The sequence below is a fragment of the Prinia subflava genome, chromosome 2, assembly GCF_021018805.1.
Source record: "Prinia subflava isolate CZ2003 ecotype Zambia chromosome 2, Cam_Psub_1.2, whole genome shotgun sequence".
Lineage (NCBI taxonomy): Eukaryota > Metazoa > Chordata > Aves > Passeriformes > Cisticolidae > Prinia > Prinia subflava.
The window spans coordinates 62,136,275-62,156,389 of record NC_086248.1 but is presented as its reverse complement, the minus strand read 5'-3'; the positions used below and the strand labels follow the sequence as shown (position 1 = coordinate 62,156,389).

General features: G+C 43.6%; 1 protein-coding gene across 8 annotated transcripts in view; it reads right to left on the bottom strand.

The window, feature by feature from the left end:
- HIVEP2 (HIVEP zinc finger 2) overlaps positions 1 to 10,897 on the bottom strand; it is a 134,924-nt gene extending 124,027 nt beyond the window's left edge. For 2 of the 8 annotated variants that reach the window (XM_063390238.1, XM_063390239.1), the window contains exon 1: positions 10,759 to 10,897. The gene's annotated coding sequence lies outside the window, so the exon portion shown is untranslated. Of the gene's footprint in view, positions 1 to 9,760; positions 9,871 to 10,491; positions 10,527 to 10,758 lie in introns of those variants that run through there. The other 6 variants (XM_063390240.1, XM_063390242.1, XM_063390244.1 and 3 more) reach the window with 5 other exon arrangements.
- Positions 10,898 to 20,115: the final 9,218 nt, after the last annotated feature.

Here is a 20,115-nt window from a genome sequence, read left to right as displayed (position 1 = left end):
AATAACAACTTCCCACTCTGCACTTTTATTGGTCAGGACACAATCCAAAATGACAGATTTTTCCTTATATTCACAAGAGACAAAGCAGTTCACATGGTGTCACAAGCTGTGCTGGGCACAGTTTGGTGTCATCTTCTCAGATATGAGGCACTGATTAGAAAACTGTGAGATGAGAGCAAGACGGTTTTGTGTTGGCTCCAGAGAAAGTGAAGGTCCAGCAGCAAGATCCGTGTTGGGACCATGCAAATGCTTTTTAGGACAGCTTTGATTTCCATCACCTCTTTGCATGTGTAGCCTGCTCATGGATTGACTTTCTGGTCACTTCCCTACAACTGTGAGAGCTGGCACCACCAGTTCAGCCCTGGTGTGGAGGTGAGCATCCCACCAGAGGAGCAAGGCTCAGTAAGCACCAGGCAGGGTCAGTGTCAGGCACCACTGATGACAGGGCTTGGGGAATGACCCTTTCACCCTCTGAGCAGACAGAGTGATGTGACCATGTCCTTCAGAAACATGAGGATGTAAAAGGAACTCAAAGTGCTTCAGCTTAAAGGCAAATATCTTTATGTGGTCCAACAAGACATGACCTTGGCTGAGTCAGTCACAGGCAGCTAAATGGGGCCACGCTCACTTACTGATCCTGCTGCATCCTCCTGGATGCAGAGCACCAGAAGCAGTGGATAACACTTTAGAAAGATACCCTGGGCAGATTCTGATACACACCCACCAAAGTGAGACCACAGCACTTCCTCACTGAAAACTAGTAAGATTTTTTACCTTCTCAACAAAATGTGGTTATATATATGCATCTATATAGACATGTGTAAAATAAATGCAAACCATCATACATAAGTAATTCAAATAAATTTATTTATTTAAAACATTTTCTTTGATAGTTAACCAACGGCAGATGTTGAATCTATGCGGAATCCAGGACAAATCTTCCTCCCAGTGACAAACAAGCCAGACCTCCAACCATGAAATTATTCCAGGTATATTGTACTATGAAGGAGACAGAACATGACTAGAGGTAAAAGTTATGATCACGTATACATACATGAGTCTGGATGTATATATTTAGACAGGCATTCTTAAATATTTCCTCACACACTGTGGTAAACCTCCTCCATTTTCTGCTGTAATATGTTGATTTTTATGGGAAAGCATCAAAGCAGAGCCAAAAAAAAATACATTTTTGTCTGAGATAAAAAGACAAGTATAATCCCATCACCTGCATGTGACACTGTCTGAATCAGGCAAGGAAACTGAAACACAGCTCTCTGTTTTCTAGTGTGTGAATCTGTAAACAGCTATCAAATGTATTTATTACACTTTTGGCTCACCAGAAAACCCACTTGACTGAGAAAAAGAGAATCAAAATTAGTTTCATTTATTCCCCTGCTTGCTAGTTAAGTGGGTTGAACTATTGACTGGGATCAAATGGTACTGCAAATAAATTAAATCAAAACCATGCATAAGCAAACGTAAAAATAAATACCTTCAAGCACTGAGCAAGATAAAAAGCATCATATTCTCTGTGCAAGCTATCTGTGGAGATGTCAAAGTCGGAAGTCAGAGGATGTTACCACTCTATCCTTGTATGTGCCTTCCATAGCTACTCATCCACACATGCTTGTACAACTTGAGACTGGACAGGGATTCTAAAGACTGTATTACTAAAATTCTGTAGGTTAGAGGGACACTCGATCTGATAAAAATAACTTCCTGTAGGCAATTATAATCCACTGTTAGTCATATTCAAACCTCCCCTCCCCATCTTATTGATCTTCCCCTCTAAACCTCATCCTCAACCAGCATACATCCAAAACTGTGTATTTAACAACCCTGTTTTCTTCTATAATTAATAAGGTTGTGAGTGAGAAAGAGAAAGAAAATTAAAATGTTTCTCTCATATTCATTCCATTTGTGGAAAATGTGCTGCACTGAAGTTTTGGAGAGGTGTGCATAAAAGAACTCCATCGCCCCATGTGTCTTTCCTGCCATGCACAGGTGACCTGGGGAGCAAGGGGAGGAAAGTCAGGGTACATCTACTGCAAGCAACTTCACTGTTCCTACAGAAGAATGAGCAAAGACCTTGGACACACCACTATAAAGCATCACACAGAGGACACAGACCAAACTAATGCAAAGGTTCTTCCTGTGCGCTCATGTTTTACAAGTGAATGTGTCCAGTCCAGCCTCCCATCATGGGGGGTTCAGGTTTATCAGCCTTGGATGAGGAAATCTGTACAACCCAGAAGCAAAACAAGCATTTCCAAGGTGACGTGTAAACGCATCTCATCCTTGATCCAAAAGAAAAATTTGGAAGACCTGATATGCTTCCATTCCCTTCTCTATTACTTTCTCACCTCTCCTTCAAGCCTGTTCATAAGATACAAACCAGTTAAATTTTTTTCCATAAAGACATCTCTAATTTAATGGAATCACTGAACAACTATACGAGCTGAGCTAAAAAACAAAGCAAAGAAAATGAAGGTATTGTATGTCATCCTTCTGCCTCCCCACATTTCACAGACCAAAGTCCTATCAGACCAAAGAAAGGTGCCGTCATACTACTGTATATCTGCTCCAATTTACAACCTTACTTGTTTAGAAAAAACAGCTGACTCAAAATTGCCCTACTAATTACTCCAAATCATTGAGTAGTTTTACTAATGCGTGGCTGACTATGAAATTCTTCACCAATAATTAACATGACTCACTACAATGAATTAGGTCAAAGATGAGCACAATTTGTGTACTTAATTAGTAATTAGGTAAATCAGAGATTAAAAATATATGACATATCAAACATGACAGATGACTTACTGGACTAACTTCACTGTCCTCTTGATCCCAACATTTTCCACCATAAAAACCAACTGCAGAGGTAGCAACACAGTATTTGGTATCACTCTAGCTATAAAAAAAATACCTTTCTGTCAGTTTGTATTTCACTAACATCATTCCCTCCTAAGCCTCCTCTTACCCTTATACTTACAACAAATTTCTTCAGATGTATCAGTAACATTTAGCTAAGCCTGTATCAAAATTCAACTGTACCTCACAAATTAAATACATGTAGCTTATCCATAATTTAAACCTTAAGAAATCAAATATTCTAGCCAAGCAGCTCTGTGAAAATATTCACTAACTTTTAAAGGGATTTTGCTAATATTGCAGGACCAAGCATAAAATTATACAGACCGCAAGTTTTGTTTGACACGAATTTACTAAGAATGTTGGAAGAAATTAAATTCACATAGCTTTGAAGAGATTTTAAAGTGAAATCTCTTTACTCAAAGAGCCTAGTATTACAGCCTCACCTGGTGATCAAAACAGATTATCATATCAAAACAGCAGCAAGATGTCCAACTTTATAGTCTCATAGTTGATAGTTTAATGCTATTTTTACTAAACTGTAGAAACTTTTATTGACTTACACAGGACAGGGAATTTGGCTGTAGGAGTCTATGAATGTCCTGCCAAAGATAAATGCCTTTTTCACTAAAGAACTATTTTACTTCAGACAAATGCACTTAAAAGGCTTTTCACAAGCAGTTTCAGAAATTACATTCATAAACATAACTGATTTGAAATGGGGAAAAAAGTCAACATTTGTCCATCTCTACTGTTAAGGAAGACCCTGCATTGCACTTGATTTTCTTTTCTAAAACATTAACGAAACAGTTTTAGAAACTGAACTCTCAAGATGAATCAGCGTTTCACAGGTGTCACACAGAGCTCGGTTGAGCAGTCAGCATGCAGAGGTGTCAGTGAACCACGGGCCTGCACTACGCTCTAGGGCGTCTCTTCTTCATTGCTAATGCTTGTGCAGGAAGAAAGAAAATCACATCCAGTCCCCACAAAAATTGACAACAGTTAAGAGCAAATAAAGATATTATTTTTCAGCTAACTGAACTATTTATTTTAGCTGTCTTGAAGAGACAAGAAACGTAAAACTCTGCATACTTTTAGAACTTTTGTAAGCAGACTATACTCAAAATGAACTACACTGACCTATGAAGACTGCTAATAGAGGCCAGCAACTTATGACTCTGTTGAATACTGACTTTGGCCTAAACTAAATAGTTTTTGCTCTAACTAAATAGTGTCATGTCTTGTTGTCAAGGAAGGATAACCTCAGTTATTATTTCAAACTATTCTTTCCTGACACACCAAGCATGTTTTGTTTTCATGCAAGCTACAAACACAAAATACATAAATACAGAGATTAGGACATTTATCTTATTTAAACAAACAAAAACTACAAAAAACCACACCAAGGTGCAAGAAAACCCCACTGTCTAATGAGACTAATTTTGATAACTTTAATCCTGTGCCACTAGATTTTTTAAACTTAGACCTCCTTTCTGCCTAAGCACAGATATTGCTCTACAGAAAAACTGCTCAATAAATATTATTATTTCAAAAAAATTCAATGATTTTATATCATATCTTACACTGTGCAGTTAGAATTTTCTATCAGCTTTTTACATTTCTTAGGGAATACTATTCTCTGTAGCCACAAAAGTCTAAATCTCACCATAAACTACAGAAAACAATTTGGAATTTTTTCTGCTTCATTTTTTATGAGTATTTTCTTATGAAGGAGGTCAAACTCTACTTTATTGCATTACTTTGAAAATGTCACCTGACACTGTAATTTCAATTCCCATTCTTTCCCCTAGTTTTCACTTTTCTATTAAACTGAACTATACATGCAAATTACCTAACTGCTTTTCTTTGTAAGGAATTTCCAATAAACTACTACCTGAAAAAGAAACTTTCTGTAGCAGTCAAACCTTGAATTTCTCCTGTATGACACAACGGCAATTAAGCCACGCCTTTCAAAAAACACTGTACATCCTTTTCCTCCCCATTTTTTGCAACTTACATAAATCAAAGATTTTAGTGGAGCTGCAGCAGTTTATTATGACTTACTTAAGTTGCAACTAAACACGTTTAGGAACAGATGTATTCTTTACTATTCTCTTTTGAGTGTGCAGGATCAAATTTCTTGTACATGAGTTGCATTTTTCAGACTTTTTAAGTGTACTAGGGCAGAACTATCAACTAATAGAAGGAAAAAAAAAACCAAGAAAGTAATTTTCTGTAAAACACAAACTGATGTGCAACAAAACAAATCCATGTGTATGTGAAGTGGCCATAAACTCATTACTTACTACATCATTACATTACTTGTGGCTTCCATGTAATATTTAGAAAGAACTTTTCTGCTGAGACCAAGTTTACACTGACAGCGATAGAATGTGCATAAACAAACTCAGAAAAAAAGGGATATTATCACTATACAAACTGGTCATATCAGTATAACCATGTACCACGGGAATTTACATCAGATAATTAAATCCTTATTTGTGCACTGTACTACTTCAAGAAAACCACTCAAGTGGCACATTATTGGGTAGGTACGCCCTGAGACTCCCATCCAGAGAAAGTGAAGGGGGGGAAAATGCACGCACAAGTTTTTGCTCATTCAAGTAAAAGGCGAGCGATATCCAGGTTCAAAAAACAGTAAAAGACACACATCTTAGGCAGAACAAGGAAATACACACACATAAGCAGTATTGTGACCCCACCAGTGTGGTCCACACTCCACTGCTGTTACTCTGGCATACTGAGAACAGAGTGACCATTTTGCAGATGTACAGAGTGTGCCTGAAGGACAAATGAAAACAAGCACCCAGGATCCACAATACTTCCTCAGAGCAAAAAGAAACTCTTATGTTTAGACCATGTGAATGATGGCAAGAATTTAATCACAAGACAATAAACAAAGGCAAGAGATTCCTGACAGACAAAATTGCATATGGTACTTTAATGTCTTATTCTACAGTGGGGATTTTGAAACACTGTATAAGATTGTTCCCCCACCCATATCCTCTCACACCTTTTCCAGGCTCATAGCTTTGCAAGAGAGATTTCTCTGGGACAAACCTTACTGGGGACAACCTATTACAAATGAGTAGGGAGGGTAAAGCCAATTGTTTAATCTATGAACAAAGCAGAACGGCAAAATACAATGTCCGTAGCACCTCCCACTTGCTATTTCAGTAAAAAGATTTTTTAAACCCCCAGATGTTTCCAGACCTTAACATATTCTTTAATTTCACTAATGATTTCTTAAAGTCTAAACAGGGGCTTGGTTGTCATGGAAAAACTTCTAATATTTCTATTTACAGTGGATTTTTTCTCTCAAGCTGTCAGACCAGCATTTTCACAAGTCCTAATTTCACTTGAGAATGAAAAATATGGCTGCAATGAACTGCTTTTTATTATTTCCTGCTGAAATAGAGGAGCTGTTGCAAAGTCTTAACAAAAATTTTAAGCACCCAAAAGAGAAACAAGGCTGTACAAAGCTGCTATTTCCTATCAGAATGGCACAACCAGCTTGAAACTTTCATTGTTCTATCATAATTATGTGCTACTTTATTGAAATGTAGCATCTCAAATTACTGACTGAATATGTGAAAAATACTATTATCCATTTTCCATCTAGCTTACACTTCCCTTCGCTGTTTCTTCATTTTTTTTAGCAACTAGATATTCTATTGAAGGAAAAACAAAACAAAAAACAAAGTCAAAACAGCCAACCAAACAGAAAAAAAACTCCAACAAACAAATGGTTAAACTACGACCTAGGAGAAAGCCAAATAACTTAAAAATATTTAATCTGTAACATTCTACTTCAGTGATGCTGTTTAAGAAATCTTGAGAAAAAATAAACTGTCTCTTTAAAAAAAAAAAAAAAAGAATTTTTAAAGCAGTTTCCTCATAACTTATCGGACCTTTTTCAAATAACAAAGGTATGCAGTCTCTGCACTCAACACTCCTGTTCGACTTCTGAAAGTATTAACAATTAACTCTTCCTGAAGCCCTTAACCTGTAAGAATAATAATAATAATTATGCATTCCTCCTGCTTGGAGGACAAATAATTTAAAACAACATACTGAAAGTCTGAGGTAAAATGGATAAAACATTTTTTCTCTACCCTGTGCGAAGACCACTGACATGAAGATCTAACTTTTCATGGGCCTGATTCATGATGGGACCCAAGACAGAGGAAGTCAGGACTCAGCTCTGGCAATTCACCTGCAATTCTTAGGCCGAATCAGCTACAAGCAAGTAGTACTTACTGAGCTGTACTTACAGAGCTGGATAGATAATTATCAATATAACCAACCACATCTTATTATAAACCCACCACACTCAAATTTGAAAGATGGCAAGCCATATTTCATAATCCCAGTCACATTGCTGTGACTTATACACTACTATGGCTTGTATACAGGAATACTCCTAAATAGCGAGCATTCTTCTCTTTGATGGGTAAGTATTGCAGTATTTAACTAAGTAAACCACTTCTGCCAGGCACACAGCTCCTACATTCCCTCTACCTTACCCAATATGGTTAATTTACAAAAGCACTAGAAGTAACTGCCCCTGCTGTTGACCAAAAATGATGAGCAGAGGGACATACAAAATGGTACTTGTTACTTTCACTTCTGTTTAAAGGCAATTCACCTTGGTTCTTTTTATAAAATGCACCTAAATCAATAAATATGCAAAGAAGTTGGCAAAATGCTTAACGATAAATGTACTGCTGTCAAAATATCCAGCTTCGTTACAAACACGCAGACTAGGGTCCTAAATTTGCTCACACAGCTCAGTAAAGCCAATGGTATTAGAAATAGTTAAAAGTCAAAAAAGAATAGCCTTGTAGGGTGCCACCACATAAACTAAACATGATATACTGCCAAACACTCAAGTAGACACATGTACCATTATTCAGCAAGGACCACATGAATGCATATGGCTCTCTGTTTTGTCTTCATAGTAACAAGAAGGTTTGTAAACAGATCTCACATATGAGGCAATCTAGTCACTTGAGAATCTAATAACCTGCCTTTATAAAGAAGCAGTCTGCACTGTTGCCACACAATTGGACTTAGATACACAATTAAAAGTCCTCAACATTTGTGCTTTGGGACAAGTGCTGCTCAATTCTATTCTAATCCATAGCAGCGAGGTTTTAAGAAGTCATGTCGCTCAGGATGTATAGAACTGCTATGCCCAACAGCCATTGGAAAATAACATCAACACCACAGACTACAAAATATTAAAAATGCGGATTGTTTGATCAATAAAAGTAATGACACACTGACTTCGCACCACATCACTGCTGCCTTTGCACAGCTGAAAACTACGGTAAGCTGAAATACATTTGCAGATGACAGTAGAAACTTCTTAAAACTCACATAAAAAAACCCTCTTAACCTATTCTACAACACTTTTTTTCTTTTGAGAAATGAAACAAAGCAAAAAAATAATGAAGTTTCAGATAATCCATACCTGAAGTTTCAGAAATATCTCCTGAGTGGAAGGATCAGGAGCAATCCAATATCAAAGTGTAAATAAATATAACCCCCAGGTTACACTGCATCTATCTAAATACGTCCACATGCTGCAAATCTAACAGGCAGAGACTCTCCTATCTCTGAAAAACAGATGCACTTTTTCAGCATGTCTGTATATCATCTTCACTATCAAAATATTGAGGATTCCACACCATGCCCGGGTAACCTGAGGATCAAATTCATCTGGTAGTCAGTGGTAATCCACAACAACAACAGAATTTAAAATTGGGCCCACTGAATTTGTACTTCGTTAGACCAATAGTTCCTTTATTCTAGCCATTCCCCTAATTACCCGGTGTCCCCAGAACTCCTGATGATGATGACCGGAGCCCCCTTGCGCTGGGAGCTGCACGAACACACGCCCGCACCCGCAGCTCCGGGAAGCAGAGAAACACAGACCAGCAATGCTTCTCTTTTGACACCCTGACCACTTTTGTTTACTTCTTTCGTAATAATTCTCAGGGTAAATTCATTAGAAGAAAAAAAAATAAAGAAGAAGTGACACCCTTGACTAAGTCAGTATAAAACGTCTAGTGATCCCTCTATTACTTAATAATGTACAAACCCAGACAGGTCTAATACTAAAGTAGGCTTCACTTTAAACTGAGACAAGGGAAACTATTTAGCTAAACATTTCTGTTGAAACTCACTGGAATTTCAATTATTTTAGTTTAAAAAGGTTTTTAAGAATTATTGCCTAAAAAATCCCAAGCCTTTCGTTTTCCAGCAGAAGTTTCATTTCTGCAACTATCATATTAAAAAAAAAAAAAGAAGTTTGACCATTAGTGCCAACTAATAAGAAAAACAGAGCCGTTTTCCGGGAAATTAAGCTCTGCGGAGGTTTATCGTTGTCCCGGGGTGAGCCCCGGCCGCCTGCCCACGGAGACAAGCCGTGCTGGCCGGCGGCCGGCCGGCACCCCGGGCCAGGCGCGCTGGGGCGGCGGGGCCTCCCGCCGCTTCCGCACCCGCGGGCCGGAGTTCTCGGGGACACCCAGCCCCTGGAGCCCGGACACCGCCGCCCTCCGTCCCCTCCGCCTCGGGCTCCCTCTCACGAGGGGAAGGCCGTGCGGCGCGCCAGCCCCCGGCAGGAAGGTCGGGGCGGGCTGCGGGGCATGACCCGGGATAACCCGGGGCTTTCCCCCGCCTCCCCCGCGCCGCTTGACCCCGACGACGGGGACACGGCGGGGCCGCGGCGGGGCAGCTCGCCGCCCCTGCCCGCCTCCCTGCGCGGAGCCGGCGTGCGGTGGTGTACCCTATGCGATAGCCTATGCGACAGGCGCGGACGTGCCGCTTACATAATCCCCGCCGGCCGCACACGTACCCCGCATTACATAAGGGATCGTGCCCCCGCCGGCCCCCGAGGCAGCCCCGCCGGCGGGCGGGGGGACGGAGGGAGGGAGAAAGGGAGGGACCCGGCGGCGGCCCCGGCCGAGCCCCTCGTTAACCCCCTTCCTGTGGCGTTTACACGTCATGGAACATTCCCGGAACGGGCCAACGTCCCACCCACTTCAGGGAACAGTCACCGCGGCGCAGCGCGCACACGCACTCCCGCACACGCACCCCGGCGCGGTGCCGGGTGTCCCCGCACACACACGCACTTCCCCCCTGTCCGGCACCCCCGCGGGGACGCGATGGCAGCCGGAGCTCATCCCCTGCCCACCTCCGCCACCTCCAGCGCCCTGCCCTCCGCCGCGCCGGGTGGCCCCGGGCGCCCCCCCTGCCTTGGTGCCCCCCCCATCCGCTCCCGGGGCGCCGGAGGCCGCGGTGAGAGCCCCGTCGGGTCGGCCCCCCCGCGGGCGCCTCTCCCCGGCGGTGACCATGCCCATTCCCCGCCGCAGGAGGGGATTACGCAAGGCAGCCTTCTCCTCATCTGCATACACTTACAAGCCGGGTATTCCCCACATTTCCTAACGGCGTGTCACCGACAAAGGCCTGTCCCCGCCGTGTCCCCCTCCTGCGTCGGCTCAGCGGGAAGGGCCGCCGGCCGCGGTGCCCCGGGGACGGTGCCGGTGCCTGCCGGCGCCCGGAGCCGCCGCCACAGAGGTGACTTACCGGTCCGGCGGTTTTACAGCCCCGCCGGCTTCCCCCGCTGGTGCTCTCCCGCCGCCTTGCCCTCCATTTACCCCCGCAGCCCCGGGCGGCACTCGGAGCGCCGGCCTCGGACCGCCCCGCTCCGCGGAGCGCCCTGCCTGCCGCGGCCCGACCCCAGCCCCGCGGCGCCCCGCGCCCCGCCGCCGCTGTCAGCTGGTGCCGGTGACAGGGGACGAGCGGCGGGCAGGGAGGAGGAGGGGGCTGCCCGCAGCAGCCGGTGCTGCTCACCTGGGAAATCACCGAGGAGGAAGGAGGGAAACCCTCCCGGTGCCCTTGTTGTTGTTGTTGCTGCCGCTGCCGATCCCGCCGGGCGCTCGTGTTGCTCCTTTGCTAAGGGCTCGCCCGGAGTGAGGCGGCTCGCGGTGCTTCTTTATATATAAAGACAGACAGAGATATTCCAGCGGCCAAGGGGCGCCCGCTTCACGCGTTTATCTTAAGGCAGGTCATTCCTCTCCCTCTTTTTGGAAAGGCTCATCACCATCTCCCTGACAGTGGCGGAGGGGCTGGTGTTGCACGGGGGAGAGGCGGAGGCCCGGGAGCCGCAGCCCGCCCTGGCCGCGGCGGGAGGGAGCGCTCCGCGCTGCAGGCGGCTCCGCCGGGCTATTCCTGGCACCACTTCCCAGAACAGAACTTACAGCGCTGCGAGCGCGGAGCGAGCGCGGGGAGCGCGCCGCCCGTGACGTCACCGGGTCCCCCCGCGCGGCGGCGGGAGCGCTCCCGGGCGCGGTGCTGGGCGCTGCCCGCCCTGGGAGCCGTGCGGGGCGGGAGCCGCGGCAGCCCCGCGGCGGGGAGGGCGCGCACCGAGGAGGCAGGGCCTCGCAGGGCGAAGCCGCGGCCTCTCCCCGCCGGCGGAGATCGCCGCTCCCCTCCCCCTCCCCGCCGAGGGAACTCCCAGGAGAGCCAGTCCCGGCTTGCCGTGCGCAAGCCGCGCGTCCTCCCGGCCTGAGAATTTCCTCCGAGGACGCGGGATCCTCCTGCCCCCTCCCCTCCCCGCGCTTCCTTTCTCTCCCTCCCCCGGCCCCTCCGCCCCCTCGCTCTCGCCTGGCCGAGATCACGTTATCTGTCAGGGAGAACAATACACCGCCGGGGCTCCCCGTGCCGGCCGCCGGCCCCGGCTGCGCGGCCGAACCCGGGTCTCCCTCGGGCGGGACCACCCCGACCCCCGCTCACCGCTCAGCACGTGGCCCCGGCGGAGGGGACGCGCATCGGGCCGGCCCGGCGGGGCTCGCAGCCGCCCCGGAGGACAGGGAGCCCGCCGCGCCGCCCGGGGCTGTGCCGCAGACATACGCATTTATTGCAACACCCGCTCGCCGCCAGCGCCGCGGCCGAGCGGAGCGAAGCGCCGGCCCCGGGAGCGGCCCGCGCCCGGGAGGGCAGCGGGGCTCGCATCGCCCCGGCGCCGCTCACGGGGCCGCCCGCGGCCAATGCGGGCCCGCAGCGCCGGGGCGGGGTCCCGCAGCAGCCCCGGGGCAGAGAGGCGCTGCACGGGGAATACCCTCCCGGCAGGGCGAGGCGGTGCTCGTGCTTCCTTGAGACATCCCAGCGCCCTTCCGCTGCGCTCGGGAACCCACCGCGGGTTTTCGGAACCTTCGCCGAAGCAGGACCACCGGGCCCTGGTCCCGCACCGACACACACCCCGGGTCCTGCTGCTCACACTGTGTTCGAGTTAGTTAAGCCTAAGCGCGATTCCGGGCAACAGCGTTTGTATTCCTGAGATTTGCCACGGCTGCTCGGAGAGTGAAGCTGAACCGGCTGGTTCCCTCTCCCGGCCGCTCCGGCAGCGCGGGGGTCCTTGCCTGGCCTCGCCTGGTTTGGCTTTGCAGTGGAACCGGCACCCGCTGGGTTTTTGACAGCAGGTCTCCACTTACTTTTCAGAGCAAATTTTCTTTTGGAGAATCCATTCAGCCCCGTTTACAGGCTGCTGGAAATTGATTCGAAGCGATACCAATCGCACTGTCACGGTAACATCGAAAATCATACTAGCATCTGAGATTATCATTTTGACTGAAATCAAGAAAAAAAATCAGCCTCATGGATGAAAAGGAAAAAGTTTATACATAAATCCTGAAAGCTGTGGTTCTTATGGCAGATGCCAGGGTAAATAAAACCATTATGTCTTAATTTTCCTAGCTAAGAATTTTAAGTTATTCCAGCATCTTTTAGGGATTAATAACAATTCAGTGCTCAGAGCTGGCAATACAGGGACATAGAAGGGCATAGAATCTATTAATAAAAATCTTCCCATGCTACTGTGGTCCTTGGCCCCTGGTAATTTTGGTGATCTCTGAGTCAGGTTCCTAGTGCTTTATTTTGCTCAATCCAGGAGGTGCAGGAGAGTCTTGGGATTTCCTAGGCTTTCCCTCACGTTACATAGGCACAAGATCATGTGACCATAATTTCGTGAGAAATTTTGACTTCTGTTACAAAAAAAAAAAAAAAAAAAGGCTTGCTCCTACAAGCATGTTCAATACTAAGAGGGCTGAACAAAGAGGGGTTTTCTCCTTGTTAGGTCCATGAGCATGTCTGTCTTTGTTTTCCTGATTTTGGTGTAAGTGATACTGTCATTCCTGACACCAAGTATTGTTTGACTGGAATTATTCTGTCTGAGCAAACATATTGACTTTGGGCTTGTGATCTTTATTTGATGTCATGTCAGAATAAGTCAGTGGGAAATGGAAGTACTTAGGATTTGTTTCAAATTGAGGTTTCCCCATCTAGCTGTTTTCTACAACAGCAGCATTTATCTCTGCCCCCAAATGATGGCCAGTATCTTCCCCTCTGGGAGGCTGCAGACTCCTGACCAGCACCTTTGACTTTTTTGTGTATGCCCAGCATTGTCCTCTGCTCTCCTCCCTCTCACAAGACTTCTGAAGTTCATTTTTACTGTCACAGAGATGAGCCCACAGAAGGTACTGCAACAGGGTTCAGTGTTCAAAATAGTGTATTTACAGTCAGGCTCAAAGCAAAGTAAAAAAGTGTTTCTCCATAATGCCTTTCAAAACAAAGGTCTTTTTCCAATTACACTGATCACCTCAAGAAGCTATACTATGTGTGCTTTCCCACATTCTTAGTATTGCACCATCTGACCCACAGCCATTTCCTTCACTGTGGCTCTACAAAGTATGTGCTGGAGCTACAACTCTCCGGCATTTTTGTGTTCTCAGGGGAGAGAGTGAAGCTACACCCGTGCTCAGAGACCCTCACTGTTTTACAAAATTTGTTTGGCTCAAGCCCCAGAGCAGGTTTTGACAAGCTGCACAACTTGTAGCTGCAAGGGTCCTTAGCTTGGAGGAGACATCCCCAGCCAAAGAGGCAAGGAGATCCTCCCAGGGTTCCTTCAGCCCTCTCCCCCTTTGTGCACAGTTGTAGGGGAGTGGGTGTAACTGAGTACAGACTGACCTTCATCCCTGACCGGTGCCCCTTTCTCCTCCCACAGGGAGCATGAGGCAGGAGACTGTCCCGCAGGGGCACTGCAGCTGGGACGCCAGGGTAGTTTTCCTCCCAAACTCCTGCCAGTGACTCCGCAGAGAGGCATCAGACATCTGAATCACTTTCTCTTGCCTGCTTGTGGCAACAACATAACTTAATAATGATGTCCTTGCATCATACCATCCTATCATTTCCCTCTAGAATTTTTTTTAATGTTTACACTCAGCATTTAATAAAGCTATCACTCTAACACAGAAGACAACTAAGGGAGCTCTCAGATGTAATATTTACAGCTGTTATTTAAATACAAATTTTGCAGATTCATCAAAAAAGAAGTCATTCTTGCTGCTTGGAAAGCACCTTGGCCATCACAGCTGCAAGCTCACAGCAAACACAACATACAATGATAATATTCAGCTATGATGTTCACAGATTATTAAATGCTATAAATTATTCTGAAATTTTGGTTTGATCTCAGAACACACAGAATCCATCAGTTTTGCAAACTGTGCTACTCTCAAAGCAGATAATAGAAAGCATTACATAATTCTTCTATAACAGTGCAGCTGGATTGAAATGTTAAACAACCATTCCTAAAATAGCTAATGATTTTAAAGCAATTCATCCTTTATTAATAAAAAATTACTTGGTCCCCAAACCTGTACCCACGAGCTCATTACTATTCTTCACAAAGTTGCTACAGATAGAACTGCAGCAAAAGAGACAATTCCTTTATATAAGGCATTGATACCTATCTACTGATTTCACTGTGAGCAGTATAAAGCAAAATGGACCAAATGTATCCAATTTTCTGAAAGTCTCAGAGGGTAGGAGTGCAAAACAAAATTAGTGGTGTTATTTTGCTGTTTAGATCCTATTTCTTTGGGTTTGATTAAGTTAGAAAATCTATGGGAAACTGCCTGTGAATGGCTTTCCTCATAAATAAACAAACACTAGTAGTTTCCTCTCAATGATGTGCAAAACACATTGTCCTTATTTATACAGGAGCTTCCTCCCATGTTCCTTCTCTCATTTTTCCAACTGCTTGGACTGCAATGTCTCGCTGCCCTTGTCCATACCACTGCCTTTTCTAATGCCCTCATTACACTCAGTGCTCTTTGCACTTAATAGAAAACTTTGCAAGATACTCAGAGCCCTGAGTATTTCCAGCCCTGGCTTTCCAGTGCTAGAAGAGGTGGGCATACTCCCTCTTCTGCTCTCCTCTTTGGAAGACCTGCTTTTTCCCCCCCTCATCAGAGAGAGGAGAGCCCTGAGCTGGGTGCTGGGCGATGAACAGCTTGGGAGGGTGAGGGTCCCGGCCACCAGCCCCTCTCAGGGATGCATGGAGAGCCTGAGAGGGCACTGCCAGTGGCTGTGGAGCCAGCAAGGAGGGTGAGAAGAGAGATGGATCAGAAGAGTTGGTGAGAGTACTAAAAGGGCTGTATTTGCCTCTGACTTTACTTTGGATGTCAAATACATCACAAAATCCATTTGAAGAGCAGTACTAATTCAGGTAACTGATTTGTTTTATTTTAAGAGACACCTACCTTTTACGGACCACTTCAAGCTCTTCTCAGAGATAACTAGCAGCTATGAGTTTCACGTATCATTTAATCATTTAATACCATAAAATGTATTTCCAGCCACAACACTCCACTTTCTCATTTGTACATGACAAATGAAAAAGACACTGTCAGTCCACCTTCTCAATAGCTCTTCCTATGTGTTCCTTGAATCCAGGCTGCTGTATCTTGTTTGTCTACTCTCCTACGTAAACTAGGGTAATCTTTCCTCATAGGGGAGTGTGCCCACGACTCCTCCACAGAACACAAAGGAATCACAGTGAAGCACTTCTTTATCCACAACAGCTCCAATCTCATACAGTATCAAATGGTGTGAAGCAGCACAAAGCCAAGGTGGTTAGCTTGAACAAGCCTGTGTGTAAATAATTCTGGCAGAGGGCCCAAAGGAAGGGGAGTCCTGTTTGCCTGGTAACGAACAAATGGCTGTATTTCCTGAAGGAAATATATTTTTCTGCTATCTTGAGATTTCCTTAAAAAAAACCCCACAACAACAAAACTTCTCCACATAAAGTATTTCCAGATGCAGAACTAACATGCTATGTGCATCAACAGCTTGATAATAACATGTCATCACTTGACCTTGGAAGAGGGTGAAGAAATTAAAAAGGCAAAATTTTCTGAAATTATGCCCTTTCATGGGAACATTTTTTTAGAGCAAATGAATCCTGGGAAAATGTTTTTAAATAAAATTTTTTTTCTTTTACTCATTTTCATTTTTTTCATAGCTAATTGACTAGCTGAATAAGAAAATCTACAGAGCTGACTAGAAACTCAGGCAAGAGATCATGTGCACTTCTCATGTGAGATAAATAAAGCTTATAAGATTTATAGCCAGGTTCTCTTTGCTTGTCCCTTTTAACATCACAATCCAATTAAATTTTTGAAAGTCTTTCAGGCATTTGGAAAAAATATTTTGCCTTGCTGACAAGTGGAATGTTACCAAGCACTGGTTATTTCTCTTTAAATATAAAGTTTAAGCTCCTACAGATTTTGTATACTGGACTTAGTTCTCCCCCTCACCCTGCCCCATTTTTTCTAGGAACAACTGAAGTAAGAGCCTGCCAAAGGCATGGCATGATTTAGCAACTTCTGAGTTATAAATAACCTGAACTATTAAGCGACTTAATTTTCTAAAAGCTTACCTATTTATATTCCCATTAGCCCTGAAAGCCTTTCATTTCGTGTTCTTCTCAAATAGGCAACTCTTTTGCATTATCTTCCAACTCAAAGAAACCTCCAGTGCTTCATGCATAGAGAATTTCATGTATGGGCTGGAGAGAGCAGAGGGGCAGACCACTCTTAAGAGTGAATACTGACAACTTGAAAACAGGGTAAAGAAGATATGTCAAAATGGCAGGGGGCACTTTGGGTAAGAAAAATGGCATTAACTAAGTTGCAGCTATCTATAATTTCACCGTATTATCCTATCTCCAATACTTCTCTGGCACATGTCATGGGAACCTTCCTAACCACATTGGTTGCCTTCCTGGTTTTGCATCTCTGGAATCTTCCCACAGGCAAGCGCCCCGAGCATCCTGCAAATACTTTCTTTCATAACTGATTGAGAGGGAAGTGTGCCACCTACTGAAGGACCTCAGCCACTTTCTATATGTCTTGGACTTTCTTAAGTTCTTTCCCATTTCTGAACTTTCCAGGCCTTCACACTACTGATTTGAATTAGAAATTAATCTTTGGTTTATGAAAGCTTGTAAACTCAGCAATTGGAAGGTCATGAATATGAACATGAGCAAATGTAATCTGGGCTGGTTCCATCTAATTCATGTGTAAGTGGCATCATTTGATAAATCTTCTGTCTGAAAGCAGGTGTGTTACTCCTACATTGCCACTTCTTGCCAGAAGTGAGATAAATATCAAGAATTATCCCTACAAATGTAAGAAAATATTACATTTGTAGATAATCAGTAAAACACACGGATGAGTTGGCAGTACTGACATAGATGGTATTTGCAGTTTAGCTGTCAGTTGTGCATTTTTAACAAATGAGTGAACAGCTTCACTGCCAGGCAGTAGTTGCCTGTGATGGTGGGTGTGCTTTGTTCAGTTAAACATTTGGTTGAACAAGCTCAAAGCAAATGTTACATAGCTGTTGTCATAACTTGCTGTTTGACACACCTAGAGAGTGTCCTTTGGTTACCTGAGACTCAACACTGAGTTATTCATGCACAGTAATGCATTGTTTTGGATGCCAAAAAAGTTGAAACAGGTGCCAGTGTTGTTTCAAGTGTTGTAATAGTGGATCATAAATAAATCATTTAAGACCAATTTCTTTTATTTATAACTATGAAACTGCTTAACTGAAACATTTTCAGTATTGAGGTTCATCAGAGCCTTTCACTTTTGAGTCAGCAATGTAAATTCTGTTACGTGCATTACAGTAGATGATCAAAACTTCTAAAATTGTGATTCACTGAAATTAATAACTAATATATGCCTTTAAATTTTCTCATACTTATTTTTTGGACTGATTGGTTCCTAAGAAATACTGTTCTCAATGATTCTGAGTAAAAATGTCATCAAAACTTGTGCTGGAATGTATGAAATAAAATAATGTGGTTCAGAATAAATATCTTGATGGATTAACAGTTTGAGGATATGTAAAATAAAAGTTTGAAGTGTTTCTACCAGTTTTGTAAGTCTTAATCAGCTTGTCATAGAGTACATTAAAATCTCTGTAATACCTGAAACTGTACCATTCAAAGTTTCACACGTGTAGGACATAGAAGGGAAAAAAAATTCATAGTCAGCAAGCAAAAACAGGAATAAATCTAACTCTAGACTCACCATCATGTCTATATCTATCATCAGTTAAAAAAAGTTCTGCAAGTCATTGCAACAGTCTGTGACCAACGAAAGCACCATTATCGGGGTAATTCAGAAACAAAAGGGATAAAAAAGTGTTACATCTGTATAGATTTAGGTGGCACCCACAAAATACTCTTCTGCTCAGGCACAATCTGAAAAATTGCACAGTGCCATCCTCCCCTCCCATCAAGACAGTGATGAGGTTTACCAGATTTAAAACAGGCAAAATCCCCTCACTTACTTAACACAGCACATGGCAAAAGTGTAGACCTGAGGCAGAAGAATGCTGGGGGCTGCCAGGCTATAAATGTCTTGAAAACAAGATTAGCCTCATTAGCTGTGAGATAGTTCATTACCAGCTACTGAAAAAAGCTCATATATATGCACATTCTTAGTGGTCAGCCCTTAAACCACTCACTGGCAGAAGTCATGGAAAAAGTATAGGAGACATAAAAAGGAAATTCTTTCCCTAAGTGATGTAACTGGCCACACTCTGAGGACAGCAAATTACATGAAATTCTCATCTGGCTGAAATAATGGCAGCTCTTATCTTCCTACTAATTTATGGTGGGTTGTTTCAGGGGGCTTTTTTTCAGTCACACCTGGCCTCTCTTTCTGCAAATGTCTGACAACTTTTGGACTTTTAAAATAATTTTCAGTTTCAAAGATTATATGGAGAAGCATTCAATGAAAATTTCAGTTAATCTTTGAATTATTTTTCTTCTTCATGATGGAAGAAACATTGCAGAGCATGCTATATTTTCTGCTTTAAAAGGCAAAATTAATGAAAATATTTCCAAAAAATTACTGATTTGTCATAATGTAACCAATTCTAATAGCTAAAATATCAATATAAACTCTACTTCCTGAATACCACAGGTTTGTAAATGGGAAATATCTAGGCAGCAAACTTTGTATTACCTGAGTTTTTGAACTTATAATATTTTTAAGCCATTGGCAGCCCAATTAGGTGTTCAGCATATGTCTTGCATTTCATAATCCATATACCATTCATCTGGAATAAAGAGATATGAAGGGGATGTGAGTCATTAATCATATTCAGGAAACAGGTTTCTGAAAAATTAATACATGACCAGTTGCCAGTAAGTAGCCATCTGGTACATATATGAAAAAAAGTATGTTCTAAAGCTACATATTTTAATGATAGTTTTAAAATGTTAAAATTGTAAACTGTAATGTAAACAATGTTTTTCTGACGGAATGTCTAATATGGCTTAAGACCCACTAAGGGCTGCGCAATGATTCTGATCACTGGGAGTTGGGTAAAGTCACATAGTCAGTATAATACAGACAAGTTTGAAGTCAAGCTGGTGTGTAAAGGCAAAATTCCTGTTAAGTACAGGAATAAACCTAGTGATTTCAGTGATGTTCTGCTAGGCTCAAAATTAAATAAATGCTTAAGTGTCCTAGACTTAGCAGTCCTGTGCTCTCCATCCTTACTCACAGACAGTGACATTTCTTGCACACCTCTAGAAGATGTACAATTTGGCCCCATCTCTAGTTGGCTAATAGTATGCAAGCACATGGTTTTCTTAATTTTGAGAAGTTTTTGGTTTTTCAAGTGGGTGGACACAACTAAATTCACTATTAAAAGGTTACATGCTGTTTGTTAACAATTTCAGTTGTAATCTTGGTATGAGGAATCACTGCTTGTGGGGTGGGGAAAGAGTCAAATTATGTTCTTGGTCAATACAGACACTGTCAGACTGTTTAAGAAGCATATTTACCT